At 40.4% G+C, this 26,976-nt stretch overlaps 1 protein-coding gene across 13 annotated transcripts in view; it reads left to right on the top strand.

Moving 5' to 3' along the window:
* The window catches only part of gramd1ba (GRAM domain containing 1Ba), a 575,647-nt gene that overhangs the window by 114,622 nt on the left and 434,049 nt on the right, over positions 1-26,976 (top strand). For 7 of the 13 annotated variants that reach the window (XM_069894564.1, XM_069894574.1, XM_069894573.1 and 4 more), the window contains exon 3: positions 1,367-1,598. The exons of 4 other annotated variants lie outside the window; for them this stretch is intronic. The gene's annotated coding sequence lies outside the window, so the exon portion shown is untranslated. Of the gene's footprint in view, positions 1-524; positions 730-1,366; positions 1,599-26,976 lie in introns of all 13 variants that reach the window. 2 more of the 13 variants (XM_069894566.1, XM_069894570.1) reach the window with 2 other exon arrangements.

Here is a 26,976-nt window from a genome sequence, read left to right as displayed (position 1 = left end):
AAGTTCACCCTTTGCTTGACCTGAGGGAAACATATTTGGTCCCTTTGGAGATGTAGTCAGCATTCACAGGCTGTGTCCATTTTGGCCTGCATCAGGACTCAGCATTTCCTGCTCACTCCTCAGGCTCTAGGCCTCTATTCACCCTTGACCCACCATCCCTCTACCTGACCAGTCCTTTACCCAACCTCTACTCACCCCTCACTCCACTCGCTCTGCCTCTACCCACCCCATCCTATACACGCCCCTCTACTGCCTCTCCCCTCAACCTGTTCCTCCCTCTACCCGTCTCTCACCCTCTAATCACCCCTCCCCTACTCATCCTGCCCCTCCCCTTTTACCTCTTCCCTATCCACCCCTCCTTCTACTCATCCCTCCCTCTAACTGCCCCTCTCACCACCATAACTTCCCCTGCCCATTACTCCTCACCTACACCCTCTGCCCACCCCTGCTTACCCATCCACTCAGGCCCAGCGCGCTGCTGATCAGCCTTTGTGGACAGCCACCATCTCTCTCTTCATGTGCAGGGCCGAACCAGCCGTCCCTGGGGTCCGCGCGGGTGCAAGCGCTGAAGGCCGTGGCGACCGGGAGAAGTGCGCTCGCGCTGTGGAAGGGCCGTCTGATGCCAGTCGTGCGGGGCTCGCACTGCCCGGGGGCCGTGCGTAGCCTGCCATGCCCGTCGCGCTGACAGGAAATCACAGGCGCTAGCCCATCCGCCGCACCGCTCGACAGGTGGGAGAAGTGACTGGTTGTGTGGGGAGCCTTCCAACCGGCTTGCCGGCTGATGACATCGACAGACTTCTCGTGTTACAATTTCTCGTGTTACAATGGGGAAGGATGTGCAATGAAGGGGGAGGATGGTGGGGGTGACATTACCAAAAAACAGCATCGGCTCTCGCTGCAGGGCAGGCCACCTCTAATACATTTTTGAAATGATCTTGCGGGCCAAATATAATTATATCGCGGGCCAAATTTGGCCCGCAGGCCAGAATTTGACATGTGTGCCTTAGATGTTCTTTGCATGTGTCACTTTTTGTGAACAAGTCATCAATATAAGTATCTGTATGTGTTAACCCTTGGATAATCAAATTAATTATCCTTTGGAATGTTGAAAGGGCATTTTTTTTTAGCAAAAGTTTACACATTATACTCGTATAAACCAGATAGAGTTACAAAAGCCAAAATAATCTTTCCTCTCTCAGTTAAAGGCACACACCAGTAACCCTTCAACAAATCCAAATTAGTAAGAAATTTAACTTTTCCAATTTTATCAATGCAGTCTATTCTCGTTTGATCAGGCCGTCTTCCAAAGCTTGCCAGCTTCTTCCTCTGGAACCGATGTTTGTGTCTCTCTCTCCTCTCTCTCTAGCCGCTTTCAGATGTTCTGATAGAAGATTAGGCGCCTGCAGGCACGGCTAGAGGAGCTCAGCAAGCATGTTTCGGTAGCAATGGAATGGACGGCTTTCTGGCACCTAAATGTCCCAGCTGATTGCTAGCCGTCGAGCAGCGAAAGCCGGCTACTCCAGACAGGTGCCTAGTCCCACCCACGCTGACCTCGCGTCATTAGCAGCGGGTCAAGACATGCCCGACAAACAGCTCAGGTATGACTTGACTCCCACTGCCGGTCTCCCCTCCCCCCACCTCACCCTTGCCTGCCCGACTCCCGTTGCCGGTTTCCCCCTCCCACCGTCCCCCGCCCGATTCCCACTGCAAGTTACCCCACCCTCACCTACCTGACTCCCATTGCCAGTTGCCCTCCCCCCCACCCCCTAAGCGGCAGTGGGAGTCAGATGGGCGAGGGTGGGGGGTGGAGAACAGCAGCGGGAGTCGGGCGGGGGTGAGTGGGGGGGGTGGGAACCGGCAGCAGCAGTCGGGCAGGTGAGGGTGGGGGGTGGGGGGGGAGAAACCGGCAGTGGCAGTCGGGCAGGTGGAGGGGGGGAAGAGACCGGCAGCGGCAGTGGGAGTTGAGTGGGCGAGGGAGGGGGAGAGACCGGCAGCAGGAGTCGGGCGGGCAAGGTGGTGGGGGGGGGGGGGGAGAGAGACAAGCAGTGGGAGAGGGTACAAAATAAAATTTGAAGGAGTCTACTTTAGTCTGGCTTCCTTGTGGCTTTACAATCAGGTTTTGTGGCACCTGAAAGCGGCTTCTCTCTCTCTCAATCCCTCCAACTCTGATAGCAAAGCCTTTTTTTATGCTCTCTGCTTGCAACGATCACATGACCTTCCAGACAGTAAATTCTGTTCCCCAGACAAAGCTGCCACTGCATGTTGTTACATTTGCTGCCTTTTGCAAATAACAGTTCATCATGAATCTGAGCACTCTTTCAAAAGCTCTTGCAAAAATTCTGTTTTTAAAGTGTTTGTGTGTGACCTGCTCTAACAAACCTTTCCCAATTTATCTCCCAAACACCTCTCTACACATATCATAATCAGATAAAGATAGGCTTAGTTTTGGAAGACCTAAATTATGGTGCTATTTTTATAATAATGGTAAGATAAATGTTTGCAGTAAATACATCCCAGATACAAGTGCATTCCAAAGTATTAATAAATGCAGTGAACAAGTTTTGAGATCAATCAAAATATCATCTTTACTGGTGCCATAAATTCTTCATTTAGGTTCATTTATAAATGGATTTGCTGTGCACTTTTATAATGGATTCCAATATAACATTTGTAACATTATCAGTTAGTAAATTTCTGAAGGCTGAAATTATTTTCTAATATGAGCTTTTCACTAGGAGGGGTTGGATGTCATAAATGGCTCATTTCTTTGACTGTGAAGCAATACATTGCTGTTAAAACACAGGATTCTGTTGACACCGTGGTTAAGTGAAAAAAACAAATGCTGGAGAAACTCAGCAGGTCAAAAAGTGCCTTTATGTAGCAAAGGTAAAGATACATCACCAATCTTTCGGGCTTAAGCCCTTCATGAAGGTGTGGGGGAGCATGAGAGATGTCTGAACAAAGTGAAGGGGGGGGTGGGGGTGGGTGGTGAGGGTGGGAGATGACAGATGGGGGGAAGGGAAAGAGGAGAGAGAAAGGAAATGGGAACTGGAATAACTAGTTAAAAGGGTGGGAGGGGGGAGGGGGGGTGAAAGGCAAGCTGATTTGTGGAATGCAGTTAACTCAATGTTCATGCCCTGGGGTTGGAGAGTGCCCAGATGAAAAATGAGATGTACCTCCAATCTGCGGGTGGTCATGGTGGAATATTGTGAAAGGCCATGGACAGTCAAGTGAGCTCAGTGTGTCTCAGAATTGAAATGGTTGGCTACGGGGAGGTCAGTTTTGTTGTGGATGGAGAGGAGGTGCTGGGTGAAATCATTTGCGACCGGTCTCTCTGATGTAGAGAAGGCCACAGGGGGTGCACCTAATGCAGTAAATGAGTTCTTTGGAGATACAGGTGAAGAGTTGCTTCAGCTGAAAGGTCTGGGGCCTTGGACCGTGGTGAGGAAGGATGTGTAAGTACAGGTATTACACCTCCTACAACCATAGTGGAAGGTGCCAGGAGGACGATGGGTAGGGAGGGAAGAGTGCACAAGGGAATCATGGCAGGAGAGGTCCCAATAGAAAGTTGAGAGGAGAGGAGAAGGAAAAATGTGTCTGGTGGTGGGGTCCTGTAGTAAGTACCGGATAACGTATTGGATGTGGAGGCTGGTGAGGTGGTAGGTGAGGATGAGGGGGATTCTGTGTTTATTGTTTCTAGGGGCAGGGGGGTAGGGCAGATGAGCGGGGAATGGAGGAGATGTGGATGAGGGCCAAGTTAATAGTGGTGGAGGGGAAGCCACGTTTGTGGAAGAAGGAAGAAATTTCAAAGGCTCTGTACTGGAAGACCTCATCTTGGGAGCAGATGTGGCGGAGATGGAGAAATTGAGAGAAGGGGATGGAGTCCTTGCAGGAGACAGGGTGTGAGGACGTGTGGTCCAGGTAGGTGTGAGAATTAGAGGGTTTGTAATAAATGTCAGTGGAGGGCCTGTCTCCTGAGATGGAGACAGAAATCCAGAAAAGGGAGAGTGTTAACAGAGATTGACCAGGTGAGTTTGAGGTCAGGGTGGAAATTGGTCACGAAATTGATGAGATCATCACGGGTGCAGAGGAAGAGTTGGTGGGGGGGGGGGTCTTACATATGTAGACTTGTTGCATGTCTGAAAGATTCCGATGTGATTGGTGTTTGCAAGATACGGATTAGTTTAATACAGTATAGAAATTACACCATAGAAGTTCCATTGATCAAAATATGAAATATCAGAGATGTGATTTAAATGTGGGACAGAAACAAGAACTTTTTACATGCTACGTGGTCTTGTGTGATGGTGAGACCTTTTTGCAGGATATTGTTGAAATATTAACAAGGATAACAGGGGTGACCTTTGTGGATGACCTGGAGCTTTATATTTTAGGTAACTTTATTGAAATAAGTAATAAATTAACTAAATGCCAAATTTCATTTGTCAAAATAGCTGTAGCAGTGACTAGGAAACGTGACTCTCCGCTACATATAGCAAAATGGACTGCAGAGATGAATAGTTGCATACCTATGGATTTGTATTATGAAGGAGGGGAGGAGTTTTTTTTTGTAAGAAAACAGTTTAATGTGGCGGCGCACATACTTGTGGCGAACCGGCCCTGCTTGTACTGCCGCACCAGCGGGGCAGTCGTGAGAAGATGGCGCTGTCAGGGGACCTTCTTGCCGTATGGTTTGAATGTAGCGCGCTCCTCAGGCAAGTGTGATGATGTTACCGCCCGCGCGGGGGAAGAGCTCACGCTGCCCTTAAAGGGGAACGTGCGAGTTTTGAATAAAATGGTCATTGAAGCCCCCAACGTGGTGGTTGTGATTCTCATTCCTCGTAGCTACCGCTATATTGGTGACCTCGACAAGTCCAGATGTTTTTCTGGCCTCTCACTATGGATTCCTCAGAGATCAACACAGTTGCGGTGAAAATGTCCCCCTTCTGGACATATCGCCCACATACTTGGTTTGGGCAGGCGGAGGCATGGTTTTGCCTCAGACACATTTCATCAGACGCCATGATGTTTTACCACGTCATGAGCATACTCGACAAAGCGACTGCGCCCAGGGTGGATGATCTCATCCATAACCCACTGGAGGATGGTAAATATCCCGCCTTCAATAACCTCCTCCTTGGGACCTTTGGCCTCTCCCCGCTGCAGCGTGTCTCCAGGCTCCTACACCTGGATGGGTTGGGAGACAGAACCCCATTTGCCCTGATGGACGAGATGCTGGCATTATCAGAGGGCCACAAACTATGTTTCCTGTTCCTACAAATTTTCCTTGAGTAAATGCCTGAAGACATAAAGCTCTTGCTGGCAGACGAGGACTTCTCCGACCCACGGCTAGTCACGGCCCACACAGACGTCCACTGGTGGACCAAGCGGGAGAACGAGGCCGCCCTCAGCCAGATCACCCGCTCAGGCCCCAGTTGGCCACAAACGCCCCTCAAGCACAAGCCAGTGGAGCACCACCCCACCTGGTGTTTCTACCATCAGTGCTGGGGGGCTCATACCCAGCTAGCGCAGGCACAGAGGGAGAACGTGAAAACACTGGCCCTCCTCACCGCCATTACAGGCTTCCAACTTTGGAACCTACGGTGGCCGGGCAGCCCAGACACGCTGCTCTGCGGTGTTTCCTCCAGCTCACTGCATCCTGTAGTCCCGCTGCAGTGGAGGTCGCGGGCTTGCAGCGTGGTCCACGACTTGGCCCATCCTTCGGTCAAGACATCGGTTCGGATGGAGGTAGAGCATTTTGTGTGGCATCCAGATTGTGAGGAGCTGCACGCAGTGCCAGTCCTCCAAAGTTCGCTGTCGTACAAAAGCCCCGATACAACAGTTTGACTTTGTAGCCAAGAGATTCTAATATATACATGTAGACATTGTGGCCCCTCTGCCGGTGTCCAGGGATGTCCGCTACTGTTGATAGTGGTCAACCGAGCGATGAGTGGCCGGAAGCCATTCCGCTGAAAGACACCTCCGCCGAGACATGCGCCAGTAACCTACTCGCTCACTGGATCGCCAGGTTCGGAGTCCCGACGCATATAACGAGCGACATAGATGCCCAATTCACGTCTGCTCTCTGGGTACAAGTGGCAAGCCTTTTGGGGGTCAGACTCCACCACACCACTGCATATCACCCTCAAGCCAACGGCCTAGTGGAATGATTCCACCAACATCTCAAGTCGGCCCTCATGGCTTGCTTCACCGGCCCCGGTTGGGTGGACGAGTTGCCCTAGGTTCTGCTTGGCATTAGAACAGCACCGAAGGAGGATCTGCAGGAGTCTTCCGCGAAGTTGGTTTACGGTGTGCCTTTGTCGCTACCTGGAGAGTTTTTCGGGCCGGACACAGACTTGGCAGCCGACAATCAGACCTTATTAGCAGACCTTCGGAGTAAGCTCACCTCGCTAGCCCCCCCAACCTCCGTCCCAACATGGCAGCCGACCGTCCCATTTGCCCAAGGAACTGGACGCAGCCGAGTATGTTTTCGTCCGGCCCAGTTTGCACACTGTGCCCCTGTGAAGGCCCCTACAGAGTCCTGTAGTGATCGGGCAAGACTTTCACTTTGGTCATTGGGGCAAAGTAGAACTGTTCACGATCAACCCTCAAGGCGGTGCACCTAGACCTCAGTCAGCCGGTTCAGACGGCCCAACCTAAGTGCCGAAGACGGCCGCCCAAGCGGTGGGACGTGTAAGCTGGTTCTGGGGGGGGGGTTGTCTGGCGGCACACATACTCATGGTGTACCGGCCCCGCGTGTACTGCCGCACTGGCAGGGCAGCCGCGAGAAGATGGCGTGTGCACGCACCAAAGAATAGTATTTACTTTCCACTAAACTGAATCCCTCTAACTCTGTTTTTCATGGATTAGTTGTTCACTCTTATTGACGTTAATTGGACAATGGGGCATAAATTAGATTGCCCTTTAAATATTTTGTAAGATGGAAGGATACACACTAAACTTAATTCTGCAGGCTGAACCAATTAATACAATTTGTGTGTGTGTGTATCTATATGTGTGAAACAAAGAATAATTATATACCATTGCATGTGTGATGCTACATTTTAAAAATAAAGGCATACAGACTTTTAGAATTATCAGTAACCCTTTGCCCAGTTAATTGAACTTGTTTATTCATACTGAAGAAAAATAATGAAAGTTGTATTAGTTGAAAGGCAATTCAGTTTTTGTTTTTAATAAAAACAAACAGGAGGTTTATTATTTTGCATTTTTTTCATTGGAAAATATTACTCTTTTAATATTGAATCATGTAAATTGTAAATATGTTTCTCTGAGTGTTTATTGTCAATTTATAAATTAGGAGAAAAATAATTATTGCTTCAAATCTTTTCTTGTTTTACATCTTGGGATGCATTGCTGTACATTTTTAACAAGTCATCATATCAACCAATCAACTCAAACTAAAACAGTGGTTCTCAACCTTTTTCCCCCCCCACTCAGTATAGGATACCATAGATGCTCTGTGGTTATAGGATACCATAGATGCTCTGTGGTTAGTAAGGGGTTATTTAAGGTCGTATATTAGTGGGGGAAATAAAAGGTTGAGAGTCATTGAAGTAAAATATGTGCAATTCATGTCTAGATTAAAAAATAGCATATCAAAGTATCTCTTTTGCATTTAATAAATCCGTCCTGAATCTGGAATTCCATAACTGGAAAAATCCCCTGTGTTAGAAACATTAAAAACACTGAAATACTGGAGGGACCCAATAGGTCTTGCAGGATCCATAGGAGTTAAAAGTAGATTACTGACATTTTGGGCCTGAACCCTACTTCAAGGTATGAGAAAAATCAGGTGGGTGCCTGAATAAAAGGAAAGGGAAGGGAAGGAGTAAAGCCCAACAGACAAAAGGTGTTAATTGGATATGGAAAAGGAAAGGTGAGAAATTGATTGGGAGAGGTTTGATGGGGCTTGGCTCTGGGAATGTAGAGCTGGGGCAAAGGAGACTGGGAAAAGAGATGAGAGAGAAAGAGCTACACGAAAGGAGACATAGGGAAATATGAAGGGGGGGGCTAACGGAAGCTGGAGAAGTTGGTTAATGCTCTCCGCCTGGAGGGTACCAAGACAGAATGAGGTATTGTTCCTCCAATTTGCAGGTGGTGTCATTTCAGCAGTGCATAAGACCATGGACAGACATGTCAGCAAAGGAATGGAGTGGAGAATTCACATAGATGGCCACTGGGAGATCCTCATTATTAGAACATAGGAAATAGGGCATCTGGCCCATCAAGAGACTCTGGCTGATGGCTGATCAGATGATTGGCTTATCTCCACCTACCTACCTTTTCTCCAAATCCCTTAATTTCCCTACCATGTAAATATCTATCCAACTTTTTTTTAACTACATGTACTGAGGAGATCTCTACTGCTTCAGTAGGAAGTGAATTTCACAGATTCACCACCTCTGAGAAAAGCAGTTCCTCCTTATCGCTGTCCTAAATCTACTATCCTGTATCTTGAGTCTATTTCTCCTAGTTCTAGTCGCACCCACTAATGGACGCAACTTAGCTAACCTCAGCCTTATCTATGTCTTTCATAATTTTATATATTTTTATAAGATCCCCTCTCTTTCTTCTGAATTCCAGTGAGTACAGTCCCAGATGACTAAACTCTCTTAATAGGCCAACCCGCTCATCTCTGGAATCAATGGTGAGCCTCCTCTGCACTGCCTCCAACCCAGTACATCCTTCCGCAAATAAGGAGACCAGAACTGTACACAGTACTCCAGATGCCACATAACCTCTCTGGAATGAAGGCCAACATTCCATTAGCCTTCTTGATAGCCTGCTGCACCTGCAAACTAACCTTTTGCAATTTATGCACAACCACTCAAGTCTTTTTGCATGACAGCATGCTGTAATTGTGGCAGACAGAGCCAAGGTACTCAAGGAAGCAATCTAGTCTGCGTCCAGTCTCTCTGATGTAGGTGAGACCACAATGGGGAGCACTGGATGCAGAAGATGAACCTGTAGATTTACAAGTGAATTGGAAGCATGGCAACTCTGTCCGCTAACATAACGGAGATCTCCCAGTGGCCACTCATTTCAATTCTCTGCCCCTTTCCCTTGTCGACACATCTGTCCATGGTCTCATGCACCGCCAAATTAAGGCCACCTGCAAATTGGTGGAGCAACACCTTGTATTCTGTCTGGGCACCTTCCAACTGGATGGCATTAACATAAACTTCTCAGGTTTTCGTTAGGCCTCTCCCATCTTTCCTTTCCTGTAGCTCTGTCTCTCTCTTTACTTTTCCTTCTGTCTCCTTTAGCCCAGACAAACCTTCCCCCAATCAATTCTTACCATTCTTTTCTCCTGGCATCCATATCGGTTGTGTGTGAAGGAAAAAGTTGGGTGGGTTCAAAGAGCAATGAATCTGGACACAGGCTGAACACAAAAATATTCTTCATTAAAACACACGCAAGAGGATTGTCACAAGGTTAGCACACATACATTCTCCATCACAAAATACTGTATAATCAGTCACATCAGACTGAACACTGCAGAAACTAGCAACTGTAAAGGTTAAAACGTTGTGTTTTTGCTTCTTAGTAATTTTGTGCCTATCCCTTTAAGGGTAATTATTGTTTGTAGTGTTACCATAGTTACTATGACATCATATGTCGTAATATCCGTATAGACCAAGAGATTGCATTTTCTTTCTGCGGAGAACCGAGAAATACTTTGAAATACTTGAAATACTTTGCTTTGAATTCATCTTAATCATTTCTTATCATCTTAATTTACCCTTCTTATAGTTTTATATCATTATGTCTTTAAATATAACCAAATGCTTTGTTTATTCATTGTTATGAAAATTTTGATGAGAAGTTATACAAAATGTTTATCCGTTTTTATCAATGAATTAAAGCTACATAAATCTGCATCTACAGAGTGTGGCTTATTGGATTGGTAAGATTGTTATTTGGAATATCGTCCTTTCGTTTCTTTGAAGATGACACGTTTTGAAATTGGGAAATACTAGAAAATGGAAAGTGTCATCTATTATTCAAAGGAAGTAATAAAATTGTGAACTTTGTTTGTAGAAAGGCTAAAAAAAAACTCAACTTGTTACAACCAGATTTAAAATTGAAAAGTATTTAAAGTTTAACAAGATAAACAGTTTTCTGTGAGAAAATGCCTAACGGCTATATCTGTTTGAATTGCGCAGTTTGAAACCAGCTGATGTCTTGCAAGACACCTGTTAATCTTGACAGATAAGATAGAGCGAAAGACACTGCTAGCAGACAGAATCTGGCAGGAAGCCCAGAAGAATGTTGTAAAAACAACCTGAGATAAGAAAAGCTGTGTACAGAATAAAAATTCAGCAAGAGAAATCCTCTTAAAGGGACCACGCAAGATACAAATTTGTTTACAGTTCCCAGGAACCAGGACAACCAGAAGACAGGCTGCAGTGTGAAGAATCCAAGATGGAGAATCAGTCTCATCTGGCTAAAGACCTCAAGCAAGCAGCTCCTCTCAGAGAACTGTTTGATTGTGAGTTGACCCAGCAACGCGGACCGAGAATGCTTGGCTGGAGGTTGGAGCCAGCCACCAATGAAGAAGCGGCTTCAACTACTAAGCAAGAAGAGGACCACAATAAGGCACTGCAGACCTCATTCGCTGACTTAGAGGCTAATGGAACTGGAACAGATTAATCTACGTTGCAAGGGCCCACTGGTGCTTTAATGAGCTAAATGCTGAAAATAGAGACTCAGCGGTATCTGAATGTTTAGATATGAATTCTGATGATAGTATTTCCAAGGTTATAAGTGAAGGAAGATCTTCAAAGGAATCTGGAGCAAGTACCCCTGCGTGCTTTAAGCATATCAGCTATGTATGCTAAGGCACAAGCAGACTTGGCTACTACTATCTGTACACAACATGAGTGGTTTGAGAAAAGACATGGAAGCTGAAATGAAGAATCAGCAACTAAAGGAAGAAGCTGAAATGAAGAATCAGCAACTGAAATTACAAATAGCTAATGAAGATCAAAAAAGGTTGTTGAATAGATAAAAGAAAATACTAAATCTTGAGGAACCATATGCTATGAATATAGCCAGATAAAAAACATTAGCTCAGGCTTTTGCAAAATCTATCACTCAAGTGAAATACCCAAAGGGCTAGAACCTAATATTCCAACAGGTCAGTGGGTACCACAACCACAAGAAATGAGCATGCTCAAGCAAGGATCCATGGGTGATGCTCCTAGTGCTCAAATGACAAGGACCAACCCTGTGGAAAGAGCTACTGACATTCAAACTTTTCCGAGTGCACAATATATGAATCTTCCTGAAAGGAGAGCATTTCAAAAAAGTTCCACCATACGAGTTGATCATACTCAACAATTGCTGTCTCTTTATGTTGTTGAAGAACAAGCGACAAGTCCAGGATCCCCACCAATGCCATCACTTACATACTGTTACGAGCCTAGAGGACCCCAAAATCTAGCAGCAATAGATATTCATCAAGACAAATGGTTACTTAAACAAAATTTGCTTTTAATTATCTTTAAACATGAAAACAGAATCACACCTTATCTTAACTAACTTAACTTAACCCCCTTTTAATTCTAAGTGCATGTGTGTGTAATGTGTGTGTAAGTTCAGAAAAAGTTCTTTGGTTCACATTTGATGCTTGAAAGGTAAGTGGTTACCGCTCAGGAAGGTACTTGTTGGTTTTCAGAGAGAAATGTGTTGTTCCAGGACATCCACAACTGATGTACTTCCATCAGCCACTTTAGCGTCTTGCTGACAAAACATTTCCCTTTAGGGTTCTCCAGATGATAACCTCTTTCTTTCAGGTAACCAGAGAGTTCCTTTTTGTTTCTCTTCTTCCAAGTGAAACATTAGACAGCCAGTCCTCTCCTTTTGCATGAACCACAAGGGCTTTGATCAGGCCATCTTCCAAATGGGGTTTCCACAAGCTTTTCAGCTTGTCCTGTTCCAGTCCCAGCTGCTTCTGCTAGCTGAAACACTGTAGAAGAAGTATCTCTCTCTGAGAAAAAGTCTGTTTGACTCTCTCTGCTTTAAAAACTACATGACCCTCCTAGAGCAGCAAGTTCCACTCCAGACAGATTGCGGCTCCAACGAGATCTTACATCTGTTGCCTTTTGTAAGCAACAATCCATTAGTGAAGTCTCTTGAGCACTCTCCAAAGCTCTTGCAAAAGCTGTGGAGCCGATATGTCTAGCATTAGCAGAGCTCCAATATTTCAAATAAGATCTGTTTTAAAGTGCTTGTATGTAACCTACTCTAACAAACCTTTTCCAATTTATCTGCCAAAAACATATCTATATACTCTGTCACAATCCCATGGTTCTACACCTATGGCACCAGTTCAAGTTCAGCCAGGTCCATTCATCAGACAACCAGTTGCAAGCCATGGTGGACAAGACAATATATTATCACTCATAGTGAAACAAAATGAAATTTCTGCTATGTTAGCAAAGCAAAAAAGTTCATATGGTTTACCTAAGAAGGAAATTCCAGTTTTTAATGGAGATTCATTGTAATATCTGATGTTTATGAAATCATTTGAACATCACATTTAAAATAATACTAAAAATGCTAAAGATCGTCTGTATTACTGGAGGACAGGTGAAGGAACTAGTCAAAAGTTGCCAATATATGGGTCCAGAATAAGGTTTTAAAAGGGCAAAAGGATTATTGCATCATCATTATGGAGATCAACATAAAATTGCAAGGGCCCACATAGACAAGATTCTTTCTTGGTCAGCAATAAAATCAGAGGACGCAAGGGTTTTACAAACATAGGCACTCTTTCTGAGAGGATGTTGTAACGCAATGGGAAGTAGTGTACACTTGCAAGAGCTGAATTTTCTTGCTAATTTATCAATTATTAAAAACAAATTACCTTACAAGCTGAAGGACTTGTGGAGAACCAAAGTTGCAGAGCTTAAAATGATCCCAGAAGGGATGCTACTTTGAGGATGTTGTACAATTTTAGAAATGGCATGTTAACTCCATACCAATATTTGGAAATATTAAAGATGCTTCTGTGGCGGTACGCCATTAGGCAGGCGAACTGGCCCCGCTTGTCACACGCGGTGGGGCAGCTGGCCAAAATGGTGCCGTCGGGGGTTTCCTCCCGATCTCGGCGCCGGGCTCAGAAGCCCATGCTTGGTGACCCACGTGATGCCCCAGTGACGTCGGGGCCCCCCAGCGCGGTTCTCAGCCAGGTCCGGGCTGGGTGTACAAGACCGGCCAGGCAGCCTTCAGTAAATCAGTTTTGCTCACTGAACTCAACCTGTCTGGTTGTGCGATCCTTCAGTTAGCAGTGTAGCCGCCGCTACACTTCAATAGTTCCTAAAGATGTAAAGAAGTCTAAATCATCGTTTCAATAGAAACCAAAGGGTAGTATCTTTGTTACTGCTGTGTTAGATACAAGCACAAGAACAAGAAAACAATGGAAAAAGATCACACTGCTTAGGAAAGCCGTTTGTATTGCAAGGATAAGCATGCTTTAGAAAAATATTCACGACTGGAGAAAATATCATATGATGAGAAATTAACCTTTTCAAAGAAAAATGGAACATGTTTTGGTTACTTGTATAAAGCAAAACTTGTAACAAGTGACTCAATTGTCATATATGCTGTTTAAAACATCCTGCATACTCAATGAAGTAGTTGAGAAGGATGTCAAACAATCTGAATCCAAGACTAAAGACACAGTCAAAGAGTATGCTTCAACTTCAGACATACAGTCTTACTAGAGCCAGTGACAAAGCTCTCTTGATAGTTCCTGTACAGATTAAAGCTAAAAAATGAAGCTTCATATTGAAGACCTATGCATTTCTTGATCCAGGAAGTTCCACATCATTTTGTACTTTTGAGTTAATGATAAACTTGATCTTCATGGTAAAAGATCACAGATCTTGTTGAAGACAATGAATGATGAAAACATTGAAACTAATATAGTTTCAGGTCTACAAATTGCTGGATTGAATAGCAATGAATTATGCAATATCAGAAGACTATGCCTGTGAATAAGGAGAATAATCCTTATCAGGATGATATCAAACAGTGGGATAATTTAAAGGACATTTGCTTACCTAAGATTGATGCTAAGATCAAGATGTTAATTGAATTAGATGTACCAAAGGCTCTTGAACTTCTACAAGTAATAAAGAGTCAAAATGATGGGCCTTGTGCCGTGAGAACGTTGCATGGATGGAGAATTAACAGACTATTAGGAGGAAAAATGAATAATGATCAGGAGCTGTCAAATGTAAATGTCAACAGAATTTCATTTGTCAGACTTAATGATCTATGGGAACAAGAGTTTAAAATTCATTTCCCTGAATGTCTCAAAGATATTCAAGAAACTCTGAAGGAGGATAAGCAGTTTCTGGATTTAGTTTCAAATTCTGTTAAACATGTTGATGGTCATTACTGTACAGTATTACCTTTGAAGAAAGGGGAAATTTGTATGCCAGACAATAAAATAATTGCAGAAGAACGTATGCTGAATTTGAAGAGAAAATTCATGAAAAATATTTAATTTCATTTGGAATATACCAATGTCATGTTGGACATGATAACCAAGGGTTATGTAGAAAAGGTATCAGAAGATACCTTGGAACGTAAAGATGGTAGAAAATGGTATTTACCTCATCATGGAGTTACACATCCACAAAAGGAGAAACTACATGCAGTATTTGATTGTGGAGCATCATTTCAAGGAGTTTCATTGAAATATCAACTTTTACAAGGTCTAGACTTAACCTATACTTTAATAGGTGTTTCAATAAGATTTTAGAAAGAGCCTATTGTAATTGCTGCAGATATTGAAGCGATGTTTCATCAAGTGAAAATACCATCAGAAGATTGTGATTTTATACGATTGTTATAGTGGCCTAATGGTGATTACAGTAAACATATGATTGAATACAGAATGACAGTTCATTATTTGGAGCAACTTCATCACCGAGTTGTGAAAATTTGCTCTCAGGAAATGTACTGAAGATGTATGAAGCATCATCAAAAATAATTTCTATGTTGATGATTGTCTTCAGTGGTTTCAGAAAAAGAAGCAATAGATCTTTATCATGAGTTAACAGGATCTGTAATAAAAGGGGGTTTCTTCCTTACAAAATGAATTAGCAAAAGTTGATATGTGTTGTCTGTTAATCCTGAGACAGAAAGAGCAAAGGAGATGAAACATCTTGACTTGGATTGTGATGTCCTATCTAGCGAAAGAATTCTGGGAATGGAATGGTGTGTTCAATCTGATATTTTCAAATTCAAAATTGTTTTGAAAGAATGACCTTTAACAAGAAGAGGCATTTTTTTTTGATCCTTTGGGAATATTGGCACCAGTAGTATTAATAGCGAAGAAAATTTTGCAAGAATTGTGCAGAGGAAAATTGGATGTGATGAAGCTATACCAGCTTCCATCACACAAGATTGGATGAATTGGATTGAAAGTCTTAAAATGTTAAGAAAACTTTGAAGTTGACATGTTTTAAACTAGGAGATGTTGGAATTGCCATGATTGCTCATCATTTTGCTGACACAAGCAAAGATGGTTTTGGTACTGTCAGTTTTTTAGTATTGCAAAATAACCAAGAGCAAATACATTGTGGATTTATAATGGGAAAAGCCAGAGTGGCTCCATTAAAGCCAGTCACCATACCACAAATGGAATTGCTGCTGCTACTATGGTGAGCAAGATGGACTCTGTGTTAAGAAAAGAATTACAGATGGTTCTATGTTTTGGACTGATAGTACATCAGTGCTTAAATACATTAATAACAAAACCATGAGGTTTCATACCCCTGTGAATAACAGAATTAATGAGATCAAAAAAGTTTTGCATGTTAATTAATGGAGATATGTTAAACCAATGAATAATCCATCTGATGTGGCTTCACGAGGATCAAATGTTCAATCGTTTCTGAAAGGAGCCAACACTTAGGTGCTTGGTTCTCAATTTCTTTTGCAATCTCAAGAAGAATGGCCTCAAAATCCAGAAGAGTTGAAAGAATTTTCAATGGAGTATCCAGAAATCCAAAACACTAATGTGAATACTATTCAAATATCTACTGAGAAAGATCTGATCATTCGATTAATTTGCTATTATTCTTCATGGTTTAATTCTTAAATTAAAAATTAAGTTCTTACATGGTATCAAAAAAGAAAATCTAAAGTCTCAAAAGAGTTGTAATCTAACAGTTAATGAATTGGTGAATGCTGAATTAGAGATAATTCGTTTTTGTTAGAAAAATGCATTTAATAATGAGATATCAAAATTGAAGAAATATCTGAATGTTACAGTCATGTTTACAAGCTGAATCCTATTCTGGTAAATGATGTATTAAGAGTAGGAGGAAGATTGGAAAAAGCAATAATGTCAGAAGAAATGAAGCATCCAATTATATTAGCTAAGGATTCTCCTATTTCTCAATTGATTGTTCGACATATACATGAGAAAGCAGGTCATGGTGTTTGTAATCATGTATTATCAGAATGGCTCCAGAAATATTGGATATTTGGTGTTTCAACATTGATCAAAATAATTATATCAAAATGTGTTAATTGTCGACGTGCAAATGATAAACCTGGACAGCAACAAATGGCGGATTTGTCATAAGACAGAGTTTCGCCTGATGAACCCCTATTTACATACGTGGGAATTGTATATTTTGTTCCTTTACAAGTAAAATATGGAAGAAGTGTTGAAAAACGATAGAGCGTTATGCACCCAGAGGTCCCCAAAACCCACCAGCAATAGATATTCACCAAGATAAATGGTTACTTAAACAAAAGTTGGTTTTAATTATCTTTAAACATGAAAACAGAATCACACTTTAATTTATAACTATTGACTTAACTAACCTAACTTAACCCCTTTCTAATTCTAAGCGCACGTGTATGTAATGTGTGTGTGTAAGTTCAGAAAAGTTATTTGATTCGCAGTCCAATCTCACTTCTCCTTCTTCCAAGTTTACTGGTTGCAGGCAATTCTTATACTGTGCACAGAATTTAACATTTATAAAGTTCACCAGACTTTAGTGCTTGAAAGGTAAATGGTTACCGCTCAGGAAGATTCTTGTCAGTTTTCAGAGAGATATTTGTTGTTCCAGGACACCCACAACTAATTCCTTTTTTAATCAGCTACTTCAGTGTCTTGCTGATGAAGGTTTCCCCCTCGGTTCTCCAGATGATAACCTCTTTCTTTCAGGTCATCACAGAGTGCCTTTTTGTTTCTCCTATTTCAAGTGAAACATTAGACACCCAGTCCTCTCTTCTTGCATGAACTACAAGGACTTTGACCAGGCTGAACGGGGGCGTGGCAAGATGGGGTAGAGTCTAGACGTGTAATCTCAACCTCTCTGGCCAGACTTTTAAGTACCTGTTTTTTTAACTCTTTGTTTTCAAGTTTAAATTTTTTAAATTTTAGTTTAAAATATTAAGGAATTATTATGGCCACTAATGGTAAAAAGATTAAACCTCAAGTGCAGAAGAAGTTACATTTTCAAAGTGCTGAAGATTTGGGGCCTAGACGATTTGATACAGCCCCAGGCTTAATCTTTTCATTGTCTAAACCTTGAAGACTGCCTGTGGGAGCTGAAAAAAAATGTATATTACTCACCAAGTGAAGGATGGTGCTGGAATTACCCGTTCTCTGGAAGAAGGTGCGTTTTCCCAAGAAGTGGACCCCGATTTGGAAAGCCTATCGATTTCAACAGATGGAGCACGCAGGAAGACGACTCCATTGTTGGAAAAGCATCAGGTAGCACTTCAATCTGAAGAAATTGCTTATCTTCGTGAATTGATGGAAAAACAACGAGATAAGGGGGGAGTCCAGCGGCGACTCCCTGAGGAAGTCGGAGTGCCATCACTGGCAGTAAATCTTTTAAAATGCCTTCTGTTGAATTGCAGCAGGAGCTGCAGTTACCTTGTTCTGCCACCATGTCAGAGAGAGCAGAGTTGAGATTTACAGATTCACAATGAATGCAATTAAATGCAGTTATTCAACCTATGTTAACATCTTTAATGAATGAGATGGTTCAAATGAATGCAGGTATAAGTTCAGAATTAAATATGGCTAAAGCACGTGTGGATGCATCTTATGAAGAATTTTAAAAATTTCAGACTGCTTTTTTGGTCTGTAAACAACAAGTGACTTCTAACACAGAAAAAATGTTGAATGTGGAAAAATCAGTCATAGAACTAGGAGAACGTGAGAAGGAGCGAGAAAGAAAAATAGATTACTTGGAGAATCAAAGCAGAAGGAATAATGTGAAAATTGTTGGTTTGCTAGAAGGTATAGAAGGACAAGATCCTCTTCGTTTCTTTAAAGACTGGATCTCGCAAATATTAGGGCAAGAATTTTTCTCTGGGGGACTGGTACTGGAAAGAGCCCATAGAGCTTTAAGAAGAACACCCTCAGCTGGTCAACAATCGAGACCGGTAATAATTCGATGTTTGAGTTATTTGGACAGAGAAGCAATACTTCGACTAGCAGTGCAAAATGCGAGACAACGACAAACTCCGTTATTGATTCAGAATAGCAGAGTTTTTTAAAATCCTGATTTGAGTCAAGAGGTCATTCAATGTCAACGTCAATTCAATCCAGTTAAAGAAGTTTTGTGGCGTAAATGTTATAAGTCTTCTTTTCGCTACCCTGCAGTGTTGAAGGTGTTTTATGGAGACTATCAATTTCGGTTTTTTGAAAATGAATGTGAAGCAATGATTTTTGCTGATTCATTGCCAGATATAAGAGGACAAAGACGTAGTCCACCATTATCTCCTAAAGAAAAATCTGGTTGTTCTGGAAACGGAAGAAATGGCAGAAATGGGAAAAACAGGAATGGAAAGAGTCTACCTCCTTCTGAAATGGGATCTCCAAGATTGGAATCTTTTGGATGAAAAGAAGAATTTTCTTATTCTATTTTTTTTTGTTATTATGATATTTTGATGTTATTGATTGTTTGTCTGGGGAGGGAGAGATTTGCACGAAGTTCTTTACTAGTCATCAGCCACTGGTGGGTGACCCACACCCAATTTTTGTTTAGGGGATTGCTACCTTTTGGTAGTTTTTTTGGAGGGGGGGGGGGTTTTCTTTTTTTTATTTATTTTTTTTATTTTCATTTTAGTTAGTTTTTAAATTTGTGATTTTTTTTCTATTGGAGGGCCTATATATATTGATTTGAGTTTTTGTATAAAGATATTATTGGTATTTAGTAATAATAGTAGGTACGTCAAAGTTGAGGTTTGCTACTTTTAATGTTCGAGGATTAAACAGTGCGATTAAGCGTAAGTGAGTTTTGGTGTATATTAAGAAAATGAAAATTGATATTGCTTTTTTACAAGAAACACATTTGAATGTGAAGGAAAGCATGAAATTAAAGAGGGACTGGGTTGGGCATGTATATTCTTCTTCATTTAATTCTAGAGCTAAAGGTGTAGCACTTTTGATACATAAAAATTTATTTTTTGAATTACAATCAATGGAGGAAAAGGCAGGATGTATTCTTAAATTGAATTGTAAGATTTTTAATGAATTTTGGACTTAACTTAATATTTATGTCCCAAATGCAGATGATGAAATATTTATTTCAGATGCATTTTTATGTTTGGGTCAGGCTAATGACAATATTTTAGTTGGTGGTGATTTTCTTTCTTTTTCAATCTTTTTATTATTATTATAATTTATAAACACATACAGTTCAAAGAGATATAAAAAAATACATAGTAAGTAATGAATTAATACAGAGATATTAAACAATAATATTACAGAATAAAAATATATCATAAAAAAAAATTTTGATCAGTTTAGGGTGTGAACTATCTCTAAAAAAAAGATATAATTAATAACAATATATGAAAAAAGAGAAAAAAAAACCCAAAAAAGAAGAAAAAACAAATCTGAATTAAAAAAAAACTTTAAAAAAAACCTACAGATATAGCTAAACCACGCCGATCACTCCGATCTCATCTTACAGCCCAATTATCATACATAATCATAGAAAGAAAACAGAGCCAGATCAACTCACCACAAATGAAAATATTGAATAAATGGTCGCCAGGTTAACTCAAACTTAGAAGGGGATTCATAGACAGAGTTTCTAATTTTCTCTAAATTTAAACATAGTATGGTTTGGGTAAACCATTGGAAAACAGTGAGAGGATTTACCTCTTTCCAATTTAATAGTATAGATCTTCTAGCCATTAGTGTAAGAAAAGCAATCATACGATCCGCAGGAAGAGATAAATAAGTCAAATCTATCATAGGTAATCCAAAAATTGCAGTAATGGGATGTGGTTGTAAATCAATATTCAAAACAGTAGATATAATGGAAAAAATTTCCTTCCAATAATTCTGTAAAGAGGGACAGGACCAAAACATATGTGTAAGGGAAGCTATTTCCAATTGACATTTATCACATATAGGATCGACATGAGAATAAAAGCGATGGAGTTTATCTTTAGACATATGAGCTCTATGAACAACTTTAAACTGTATTAGTGAATGTTTTGCACATAGAGAAGAAGAGTGATGATTTTAATTGTGTTTTGGAAGCTTTATTAGATAAATCTCCGAAGAAAGTTAAGAAATCCAAGATGACAATTCAAGTCCAAGCGTTGATGAAAGATCTTAATTTAGTAGATATTTGGAGACGTCTTAATCCGACAGAGAAAGATTTCTCTTTTTATTCATCTAGACATGAATCGTTATTGAGGATTGACTTCTTTTTAATATCGGCACATTTACAAGGGAAAATACAACAAGTGGAATATAAAAGTAGGGTGATTTCAGATCACTCTTTGTTATATTTTACATTTACAACTTCTGAGAAAATTATTAACAAGGTGTAAATTTGATTTCACTCAAAGAGCTTGTTTTTTGAGAGGATCAATCACTCTGAACTGCAAAAGCTACAAATAGACAACCAATCAATTATTCTAATTATCTACACCTGTCTTTCTTAAGGGAAGTGAATATTACCTTGATGTCATTATAGGAGGAATATTGTCGGGTGAAACCCTGAATATGAAAGCTAAAATCCAAGATCATTCCATCATGCAGAGCAGTAATATTTTTGAATTTGAACTGCTTTCTTCCAAATTGAATTATTTTAGAGATCACTTCTGAAATTTAAGTAGTTGACCAATTACATTCTGATTTCTGGGGACCATTCCCTTGTAATAGGTTTGCTGTTTGCTTGTCCCTCCCGATCTTAGGGAGGTATTAATACAAATGATTTGAGATTTATTAATTTGAAAAGGAATTATTTTATTCTGATATAACGGAGTCTTAGCTGAAATTTTACCTTTAGTTCCTATATTTTGATCTATTTTATACCAAATAAATGTCTCAGTATAGGCAACTTATACTTTTGTAAAAAATAAGGATTCCATTGATGTACATTAAATTCAGAAATCTGTGCTAGTTCAACTTTAGCCCATATTGGAGGTTGATCAATATCAAACATCCTATTAATAAATTTTAATTGTGCTGCTTCATAGTAATTCTGAAAGTTTGGTAATTGAAGTCCTCCTAACTAATTTCCATGTCAAATTTTGTCAAGAAACTCTCGATAATTTGCTTTTCCATAAGAATAATCGTACTGCCACATTTAATTCCTTAAAAAAAAATTGGTATTGAACAAGGAATAGATTGGAAAACATTGAACACAAGGAAATATATTCATTTTAATGCAATTTACTCTTCCTATTAAAGGTATGTCCTTTCATCTATTCAAATCAAACTTAATTTTATTTAATAGAGGTACGTAATTTAATTTATATAAATTTTGATAATCAATATACCCCATTACACCTAAATATTTAATTCTATTAGACCACCTAAATTTCATAATCTGTTTAAATTTCTGAATAATTCTCATCAGAAATTGGTAATATCTCGCTTTTATCCCAGTTAACTTTATAACCAGACATTTCTCCATATTGTTTCAAAAGATTCTGAAGTTGCCCCAGGGAATTTCTCAGATGTGTTTAATATATTAACACATCATCTGCAAACAAGTTAATTTTATACTATTCATACCGATAGATTTTATAGAATTACCCGAATACATAGTTCCAGGTATTGTCTGGTTACGTTAGATGTGTTTAGTAAGTGGATAGAGGCAATACCAATGATTGGAACAATGGCTGAAGCAGCTGTAGAAGCTTTATTTCATGAAACAATGAATTATGCCAGCATTTCAGAATAACGCAGCAGTTCCACGGTTCGCATCACCCTCCAGGCTGCTGGAATGGTAGAAAGAGCTAATGGCTCTTTAAAGAATAAATCGGCCAAACTAAGAAAACAAACTGGATTATGATGGTTGAAGGTACTAACTACCTCTGGCCCTATTTGAAATGCATTCACTCCCACATGTTGGTACCAGACTAACATCGGCTGATAGTTTATTTGGTCACCCTCTCCACACACCCTGGGGACCAAATATATAAACTAATATATGTCGAGATTTGCATGCCCTAAGTGATAAGATGATATATGTTCAGGCATTAACTGATGTTCTTAGACAACTACACCCACAGGTACGAAAAATACAAAGAAAAGAAGGTTACAACAGCGACCTGCTGCCCTGAATACAGTCAAGAGACTATGTGCTAATCCGAAATTAGGATTGAAAAAAGTTATCATCTCGTTGGAAAGGACCATTCCAAGTGCTGTTAATAACACCAACTGCTGTAAAAATTGAAAGACAACACCCATCTCCTTGACTGGCAAATGTGGATGATAGCGAAACATCCACCTGCTCCAGTCAATGGTACCAGATAGATTTGTGGGATGAGAGGTTACTTCTGGCATCCTGGTGAAGGCTTGGGTGATATTACAAAGATAAATAAGAAATGAAAAGGGTGCTGTTATTTGACTTATATTTGGAGTATTGCATTCTTTTCTGGTTGCCTCATTACAGGAAGGATGTTGAAGCTTTAGAGAGAGTGCAGAGTAAATGTACCAAGATGTTACCTGTATTGGAGAATATGCCTTATTAATCATGGCTAACAAAGCTAGGGCTTTTCTCTTTGGAGCAATGAAGAATGAGAAGTAACTCAATAGAGGTATACAAGATAATGATTTTTTTTCAAAATATATATTGAGCATCAAAATGTACATGTGCTCCTATTTTCTGTTTTGAACAGAATTACCAACACACACATACACAAAGTTCAGTACACATATATATCCTCAGATACACACCCAGACATCCCACCCCCTGACCACCTTGGCACCTTTGCTTACAGTATAATTGATATATTACTGATTGTGCTGGTACAACCCTCTCACAGTCTTTTACTCCATAAGCACTCATAATTCAGAGAAAAAGAAATGCATAAAGGGTTGTCATTTGTGGAAAAGTTTTCTGGTGACCTTCATAATGTGTATTTGATTTTCTCCAGTTTAATAAAGAAACTGATATCCTTCATCCATTGTGTATAGAAATACCCTTGTCAGATTTCCAGCATAGCAAGCTTGGCTAATAGGGACGTAAATGGTATCACATCTTTCTGCAGGGAATTTACAAAGTTGCTGGGCGATTCCGAATGTTTCAGTCAATAGGCAGGGTTGCAAATTTACTTTAAATATTTTGGATAGTGTGCAGAAGACTCCACTTCAAAACCCTTGTATTTTTTGGCACTAATAAAACATGTGACTTAGGTGTCAAGGGGAGTATACACCTATGGCATTTGTTCTCAATTTCAGGATAAATGGCTGACAGTCTATTTTGCAAACATCTTAACTGAGTCCCAAGCGAGCCCAGGAAGTGGCAGAACAAATTCTCTCAATAGCCACTTCCCATAGTTTCTCCTTAATTTTTGTTTAATTAGTTCAGATAGAAAACTTTTGATCTTTCGATAGGGCATCCCATTCCTCTGTTATAATACTCAGAAATCTGGCAGGCATCACCTTGCCGGGAGAACCTGTATTTATTTGATTATAAATTTAGATTATGTGGGCTGTACTGCCCTAATTGAGTGTGAGTGCCAAGGTGGTCTCACCAACCCCTCCCAAACATACACAAACAAATCTGCATACATGTCTGGTGTCTAGAGATACTTTTTCAGCCGTGGATTGTGTCTTTATAGTCTGTAGCTTCAACTTAATGGCAACCATCTCTTCTCCAATACACATTCTTATCTCCTTCTTAATGGTTTCTACAATGTCTTGAGGTTCAGTTAGCACTGCTAGCTTTAGCTGCTCAAAGTCAGTTACTTGTTCTTCCTGGTCCGACAATGAGCTGTTTTAACCATATGACAATTACAGTATGGAAACAGGCCATATTGACCCTTCTAGTCCTCACCTATTCCCTGCCCTTTAACCCTCCAACCCCCTCACATCCATGTACTCGTCTCACCTCTTCTTAAATGACAGAACTGACCATGCTGCAACTACCTCTTCCAGAAGGTCATTCCATTCAGCCACCACTCTCTGAGTAAAGAAGCATCCTCTTATATTACTTCTAAAGTTTTTCCCCCAATCCCTTGTTCCATTTCTCCCCTACCCTCAGGGGAAAGAGCCTATTCACATCTACTCTATCTATTCTCTTCATTATTTTAAATACCTTTATCAAATCCCCTCTCAACCTTCTATGCTCCAATGAATAAAGTCCCTGTCTACTCAATCTTTTTGTATTCTAGATATTGCAATCCAGACAGCATTTTAGTAAACCTTCTTTGCACCCTCTCAACCTTATTTATATCCTTACTATAATTTGGAGACCAGAACTGCACACAATATTCCAAACTTGGTCTCACCAATGCCTTAAACAGTCTCAACATCATCTCCCAGCTCTTATATTCTATGCTAAAGGCCAGCATACCAAAAGTCTTTTTCACCACCCTATCTACATGGGAATCCATGTTAGGGGAGACAGGATCAGACGAGGCCCGACTTCAGTCTGTGGGGTAGGCCTCTGGGTCTGTTGCATGCTTTTTCTTCTTTTAGCCTTCTTGTTTGGCATTTCGTCACTTCAAAGTGTTGCTAATCAAATCATAGGGCTCTGCCTGGATTACTGCTAAAATTATTAATACAATTTGCAGGAGCTCTATAGGTTGTGGCTTATTCCATCAACTGTTCTGAGCCAATACCTTCCTCCTGGGGTAACAATTGCACATCTGTTTAAGCTGAATGGAGAGGGAATGTCAGTTTTTTTATACAGGGAATGTTGAGCGCCTGGTGTGGCAGTGGAGGCTGGAACAAAAATAATTTAAAAGACTCTTTGATCGGCACATAGATGTAAGAAAAATTGATGGTTATGAGTGTGAAGGAGGAAATGATTTGATTGTTGTGTTGTAGGTTTACATCAGTCGGACTTAAGGGCCTATACCGTGCTGTCATGGTCCATGCTCTATAAAATTGGTGTAGTTTTTCTCTAAATGAGGAAGGATGCTTTGTGCAAAATATTTTACCCAATTTATCTTGACTTGTAAACATGAATTGGGCAACATTTTATTGATGAACCATCTCTAGTGCCAGGTTATCAAAAACAACGGTTGAAAGTGGAAAATAATACAAAATTAACTTTGCTTGCTACTTAAATCTGCTGAGTGAGCACATTCTCTTCAGAAATTTTAGATCCACTTGATTAATTTTATTGAATTTTATTGTATCCCTAAAAATAATTTTTTTTTATCATTGTAGAAAGGTAGTTATGCAAGATGTATACTGTGGTTTAATGTTTAAATTGCTGGATAATCAGTTCTGCATTATGATCAAATGATTCAGAAAAGTAAGATCTAATCCCACCATGGAATTTTAATTGAGCTCACTGAAAGGCAAAGCTGCACAGTGATCAGTGCTGTTGACTTGCAGCTCCAGAAGCTGGAAGGTTGTACATTTTCCCTGTGATTGGGTTTGTTCCCCTGGATGCTCTAGGTTGCACCCAAATGCCACAGATGTGGATTGGAAGGTTAATTTTCAACATTAACTTGCCCTTGATTGAGGTAAATGGCAGGAGTCATTAGTGCCATGCATCATGGAAGAGCTCTTTGGCCTAGTTTGCCCACGAAGACCTTCAAGACTAGTTCCATTTAGTTTCATTTGGTCCATAGCCTTCTAAACACTTCCTATCCATACATTTGTCCAAATTTACAATCTGGGTCGGTGGGGCAGGGGTAAGGGGTGGAGGGAGATGGGAGAATGGTGGATTTAATGGGAATGCTGAGGAAATGTGGGATTCATGTGGATGAGCATTTGATGACGAAACCAGATGCCATGGGTTGAAAGACCTGTTTGTGTGCTGTGTGACTCTACAACTGTAGGATTGTAGTAATAATAAATAAAACATCCATGTCAGTCGAGGTGACAATGAAAATGCATAAGTTTAATTAAAAAAACCTATCTCGATTACTGTTGTAGTTTAGAGAGAGAAGCTAATAGACATAGCCAGTTAACGTGCGTAAATCTTACTGGACTTAACAATGTGGTGACTTATAACAGCTCTCTGAAATGGCAGAGGTAATAGGGATGAACAATAAATCCTGCCCCTTGTGATTACATCTTGCCATCTCCTGTCTAAATAATTTTTAAAAATCATTAACTTCAATGCATTGATTTAAAATATATATAGTTTGGGAAATATATTTATTGTGTTGCAAAAGGGATGATGCTATTTTTGGTTTTCCCAAGGTGACCCACTTATTTACTTGGATAAGATGTGATCTAATTGAATGGTGGAGCAGACTCAATGGGCCAGATGGTCAACACCTGCTTCTTCTTTTCCTTATGTTCTTATTAAGCTTATTTAATTCTGCCACAGGGATTAACAATATGAAAATGCATGTTTATAGTTCACTGAATCTTATTTTAAGATCAATAATGTTTGCATAATTCTATAACTGAAAATTGCCATACATGTCTAAGATGTTGTGAATGAGCAAGTTAACATTTTGTTCGTAGTTCACTGGAGCATCTTTGCAAAGCCTCTCTGTGCCTTACGTGAATGGATGTCA

This window comes from Narcine bancroftii, chromosome 8 (assembly GCF_036971445.1).
Source record: "Narcine bancroftii isolate sNarBan1 chromosome 8, sNarBan1.hap1, whole genome shotgun sequence".
Classification (NCBI taxonomy): Eukaryota; Metazoa; Chordata; class Chondrichthyes; order Torpediniformes; family Narcinidae; genus Narcine; species Narcine bancroftii.
This window is presented reverse-complemented; position numbering and strand designations above follow the sequence as displayed.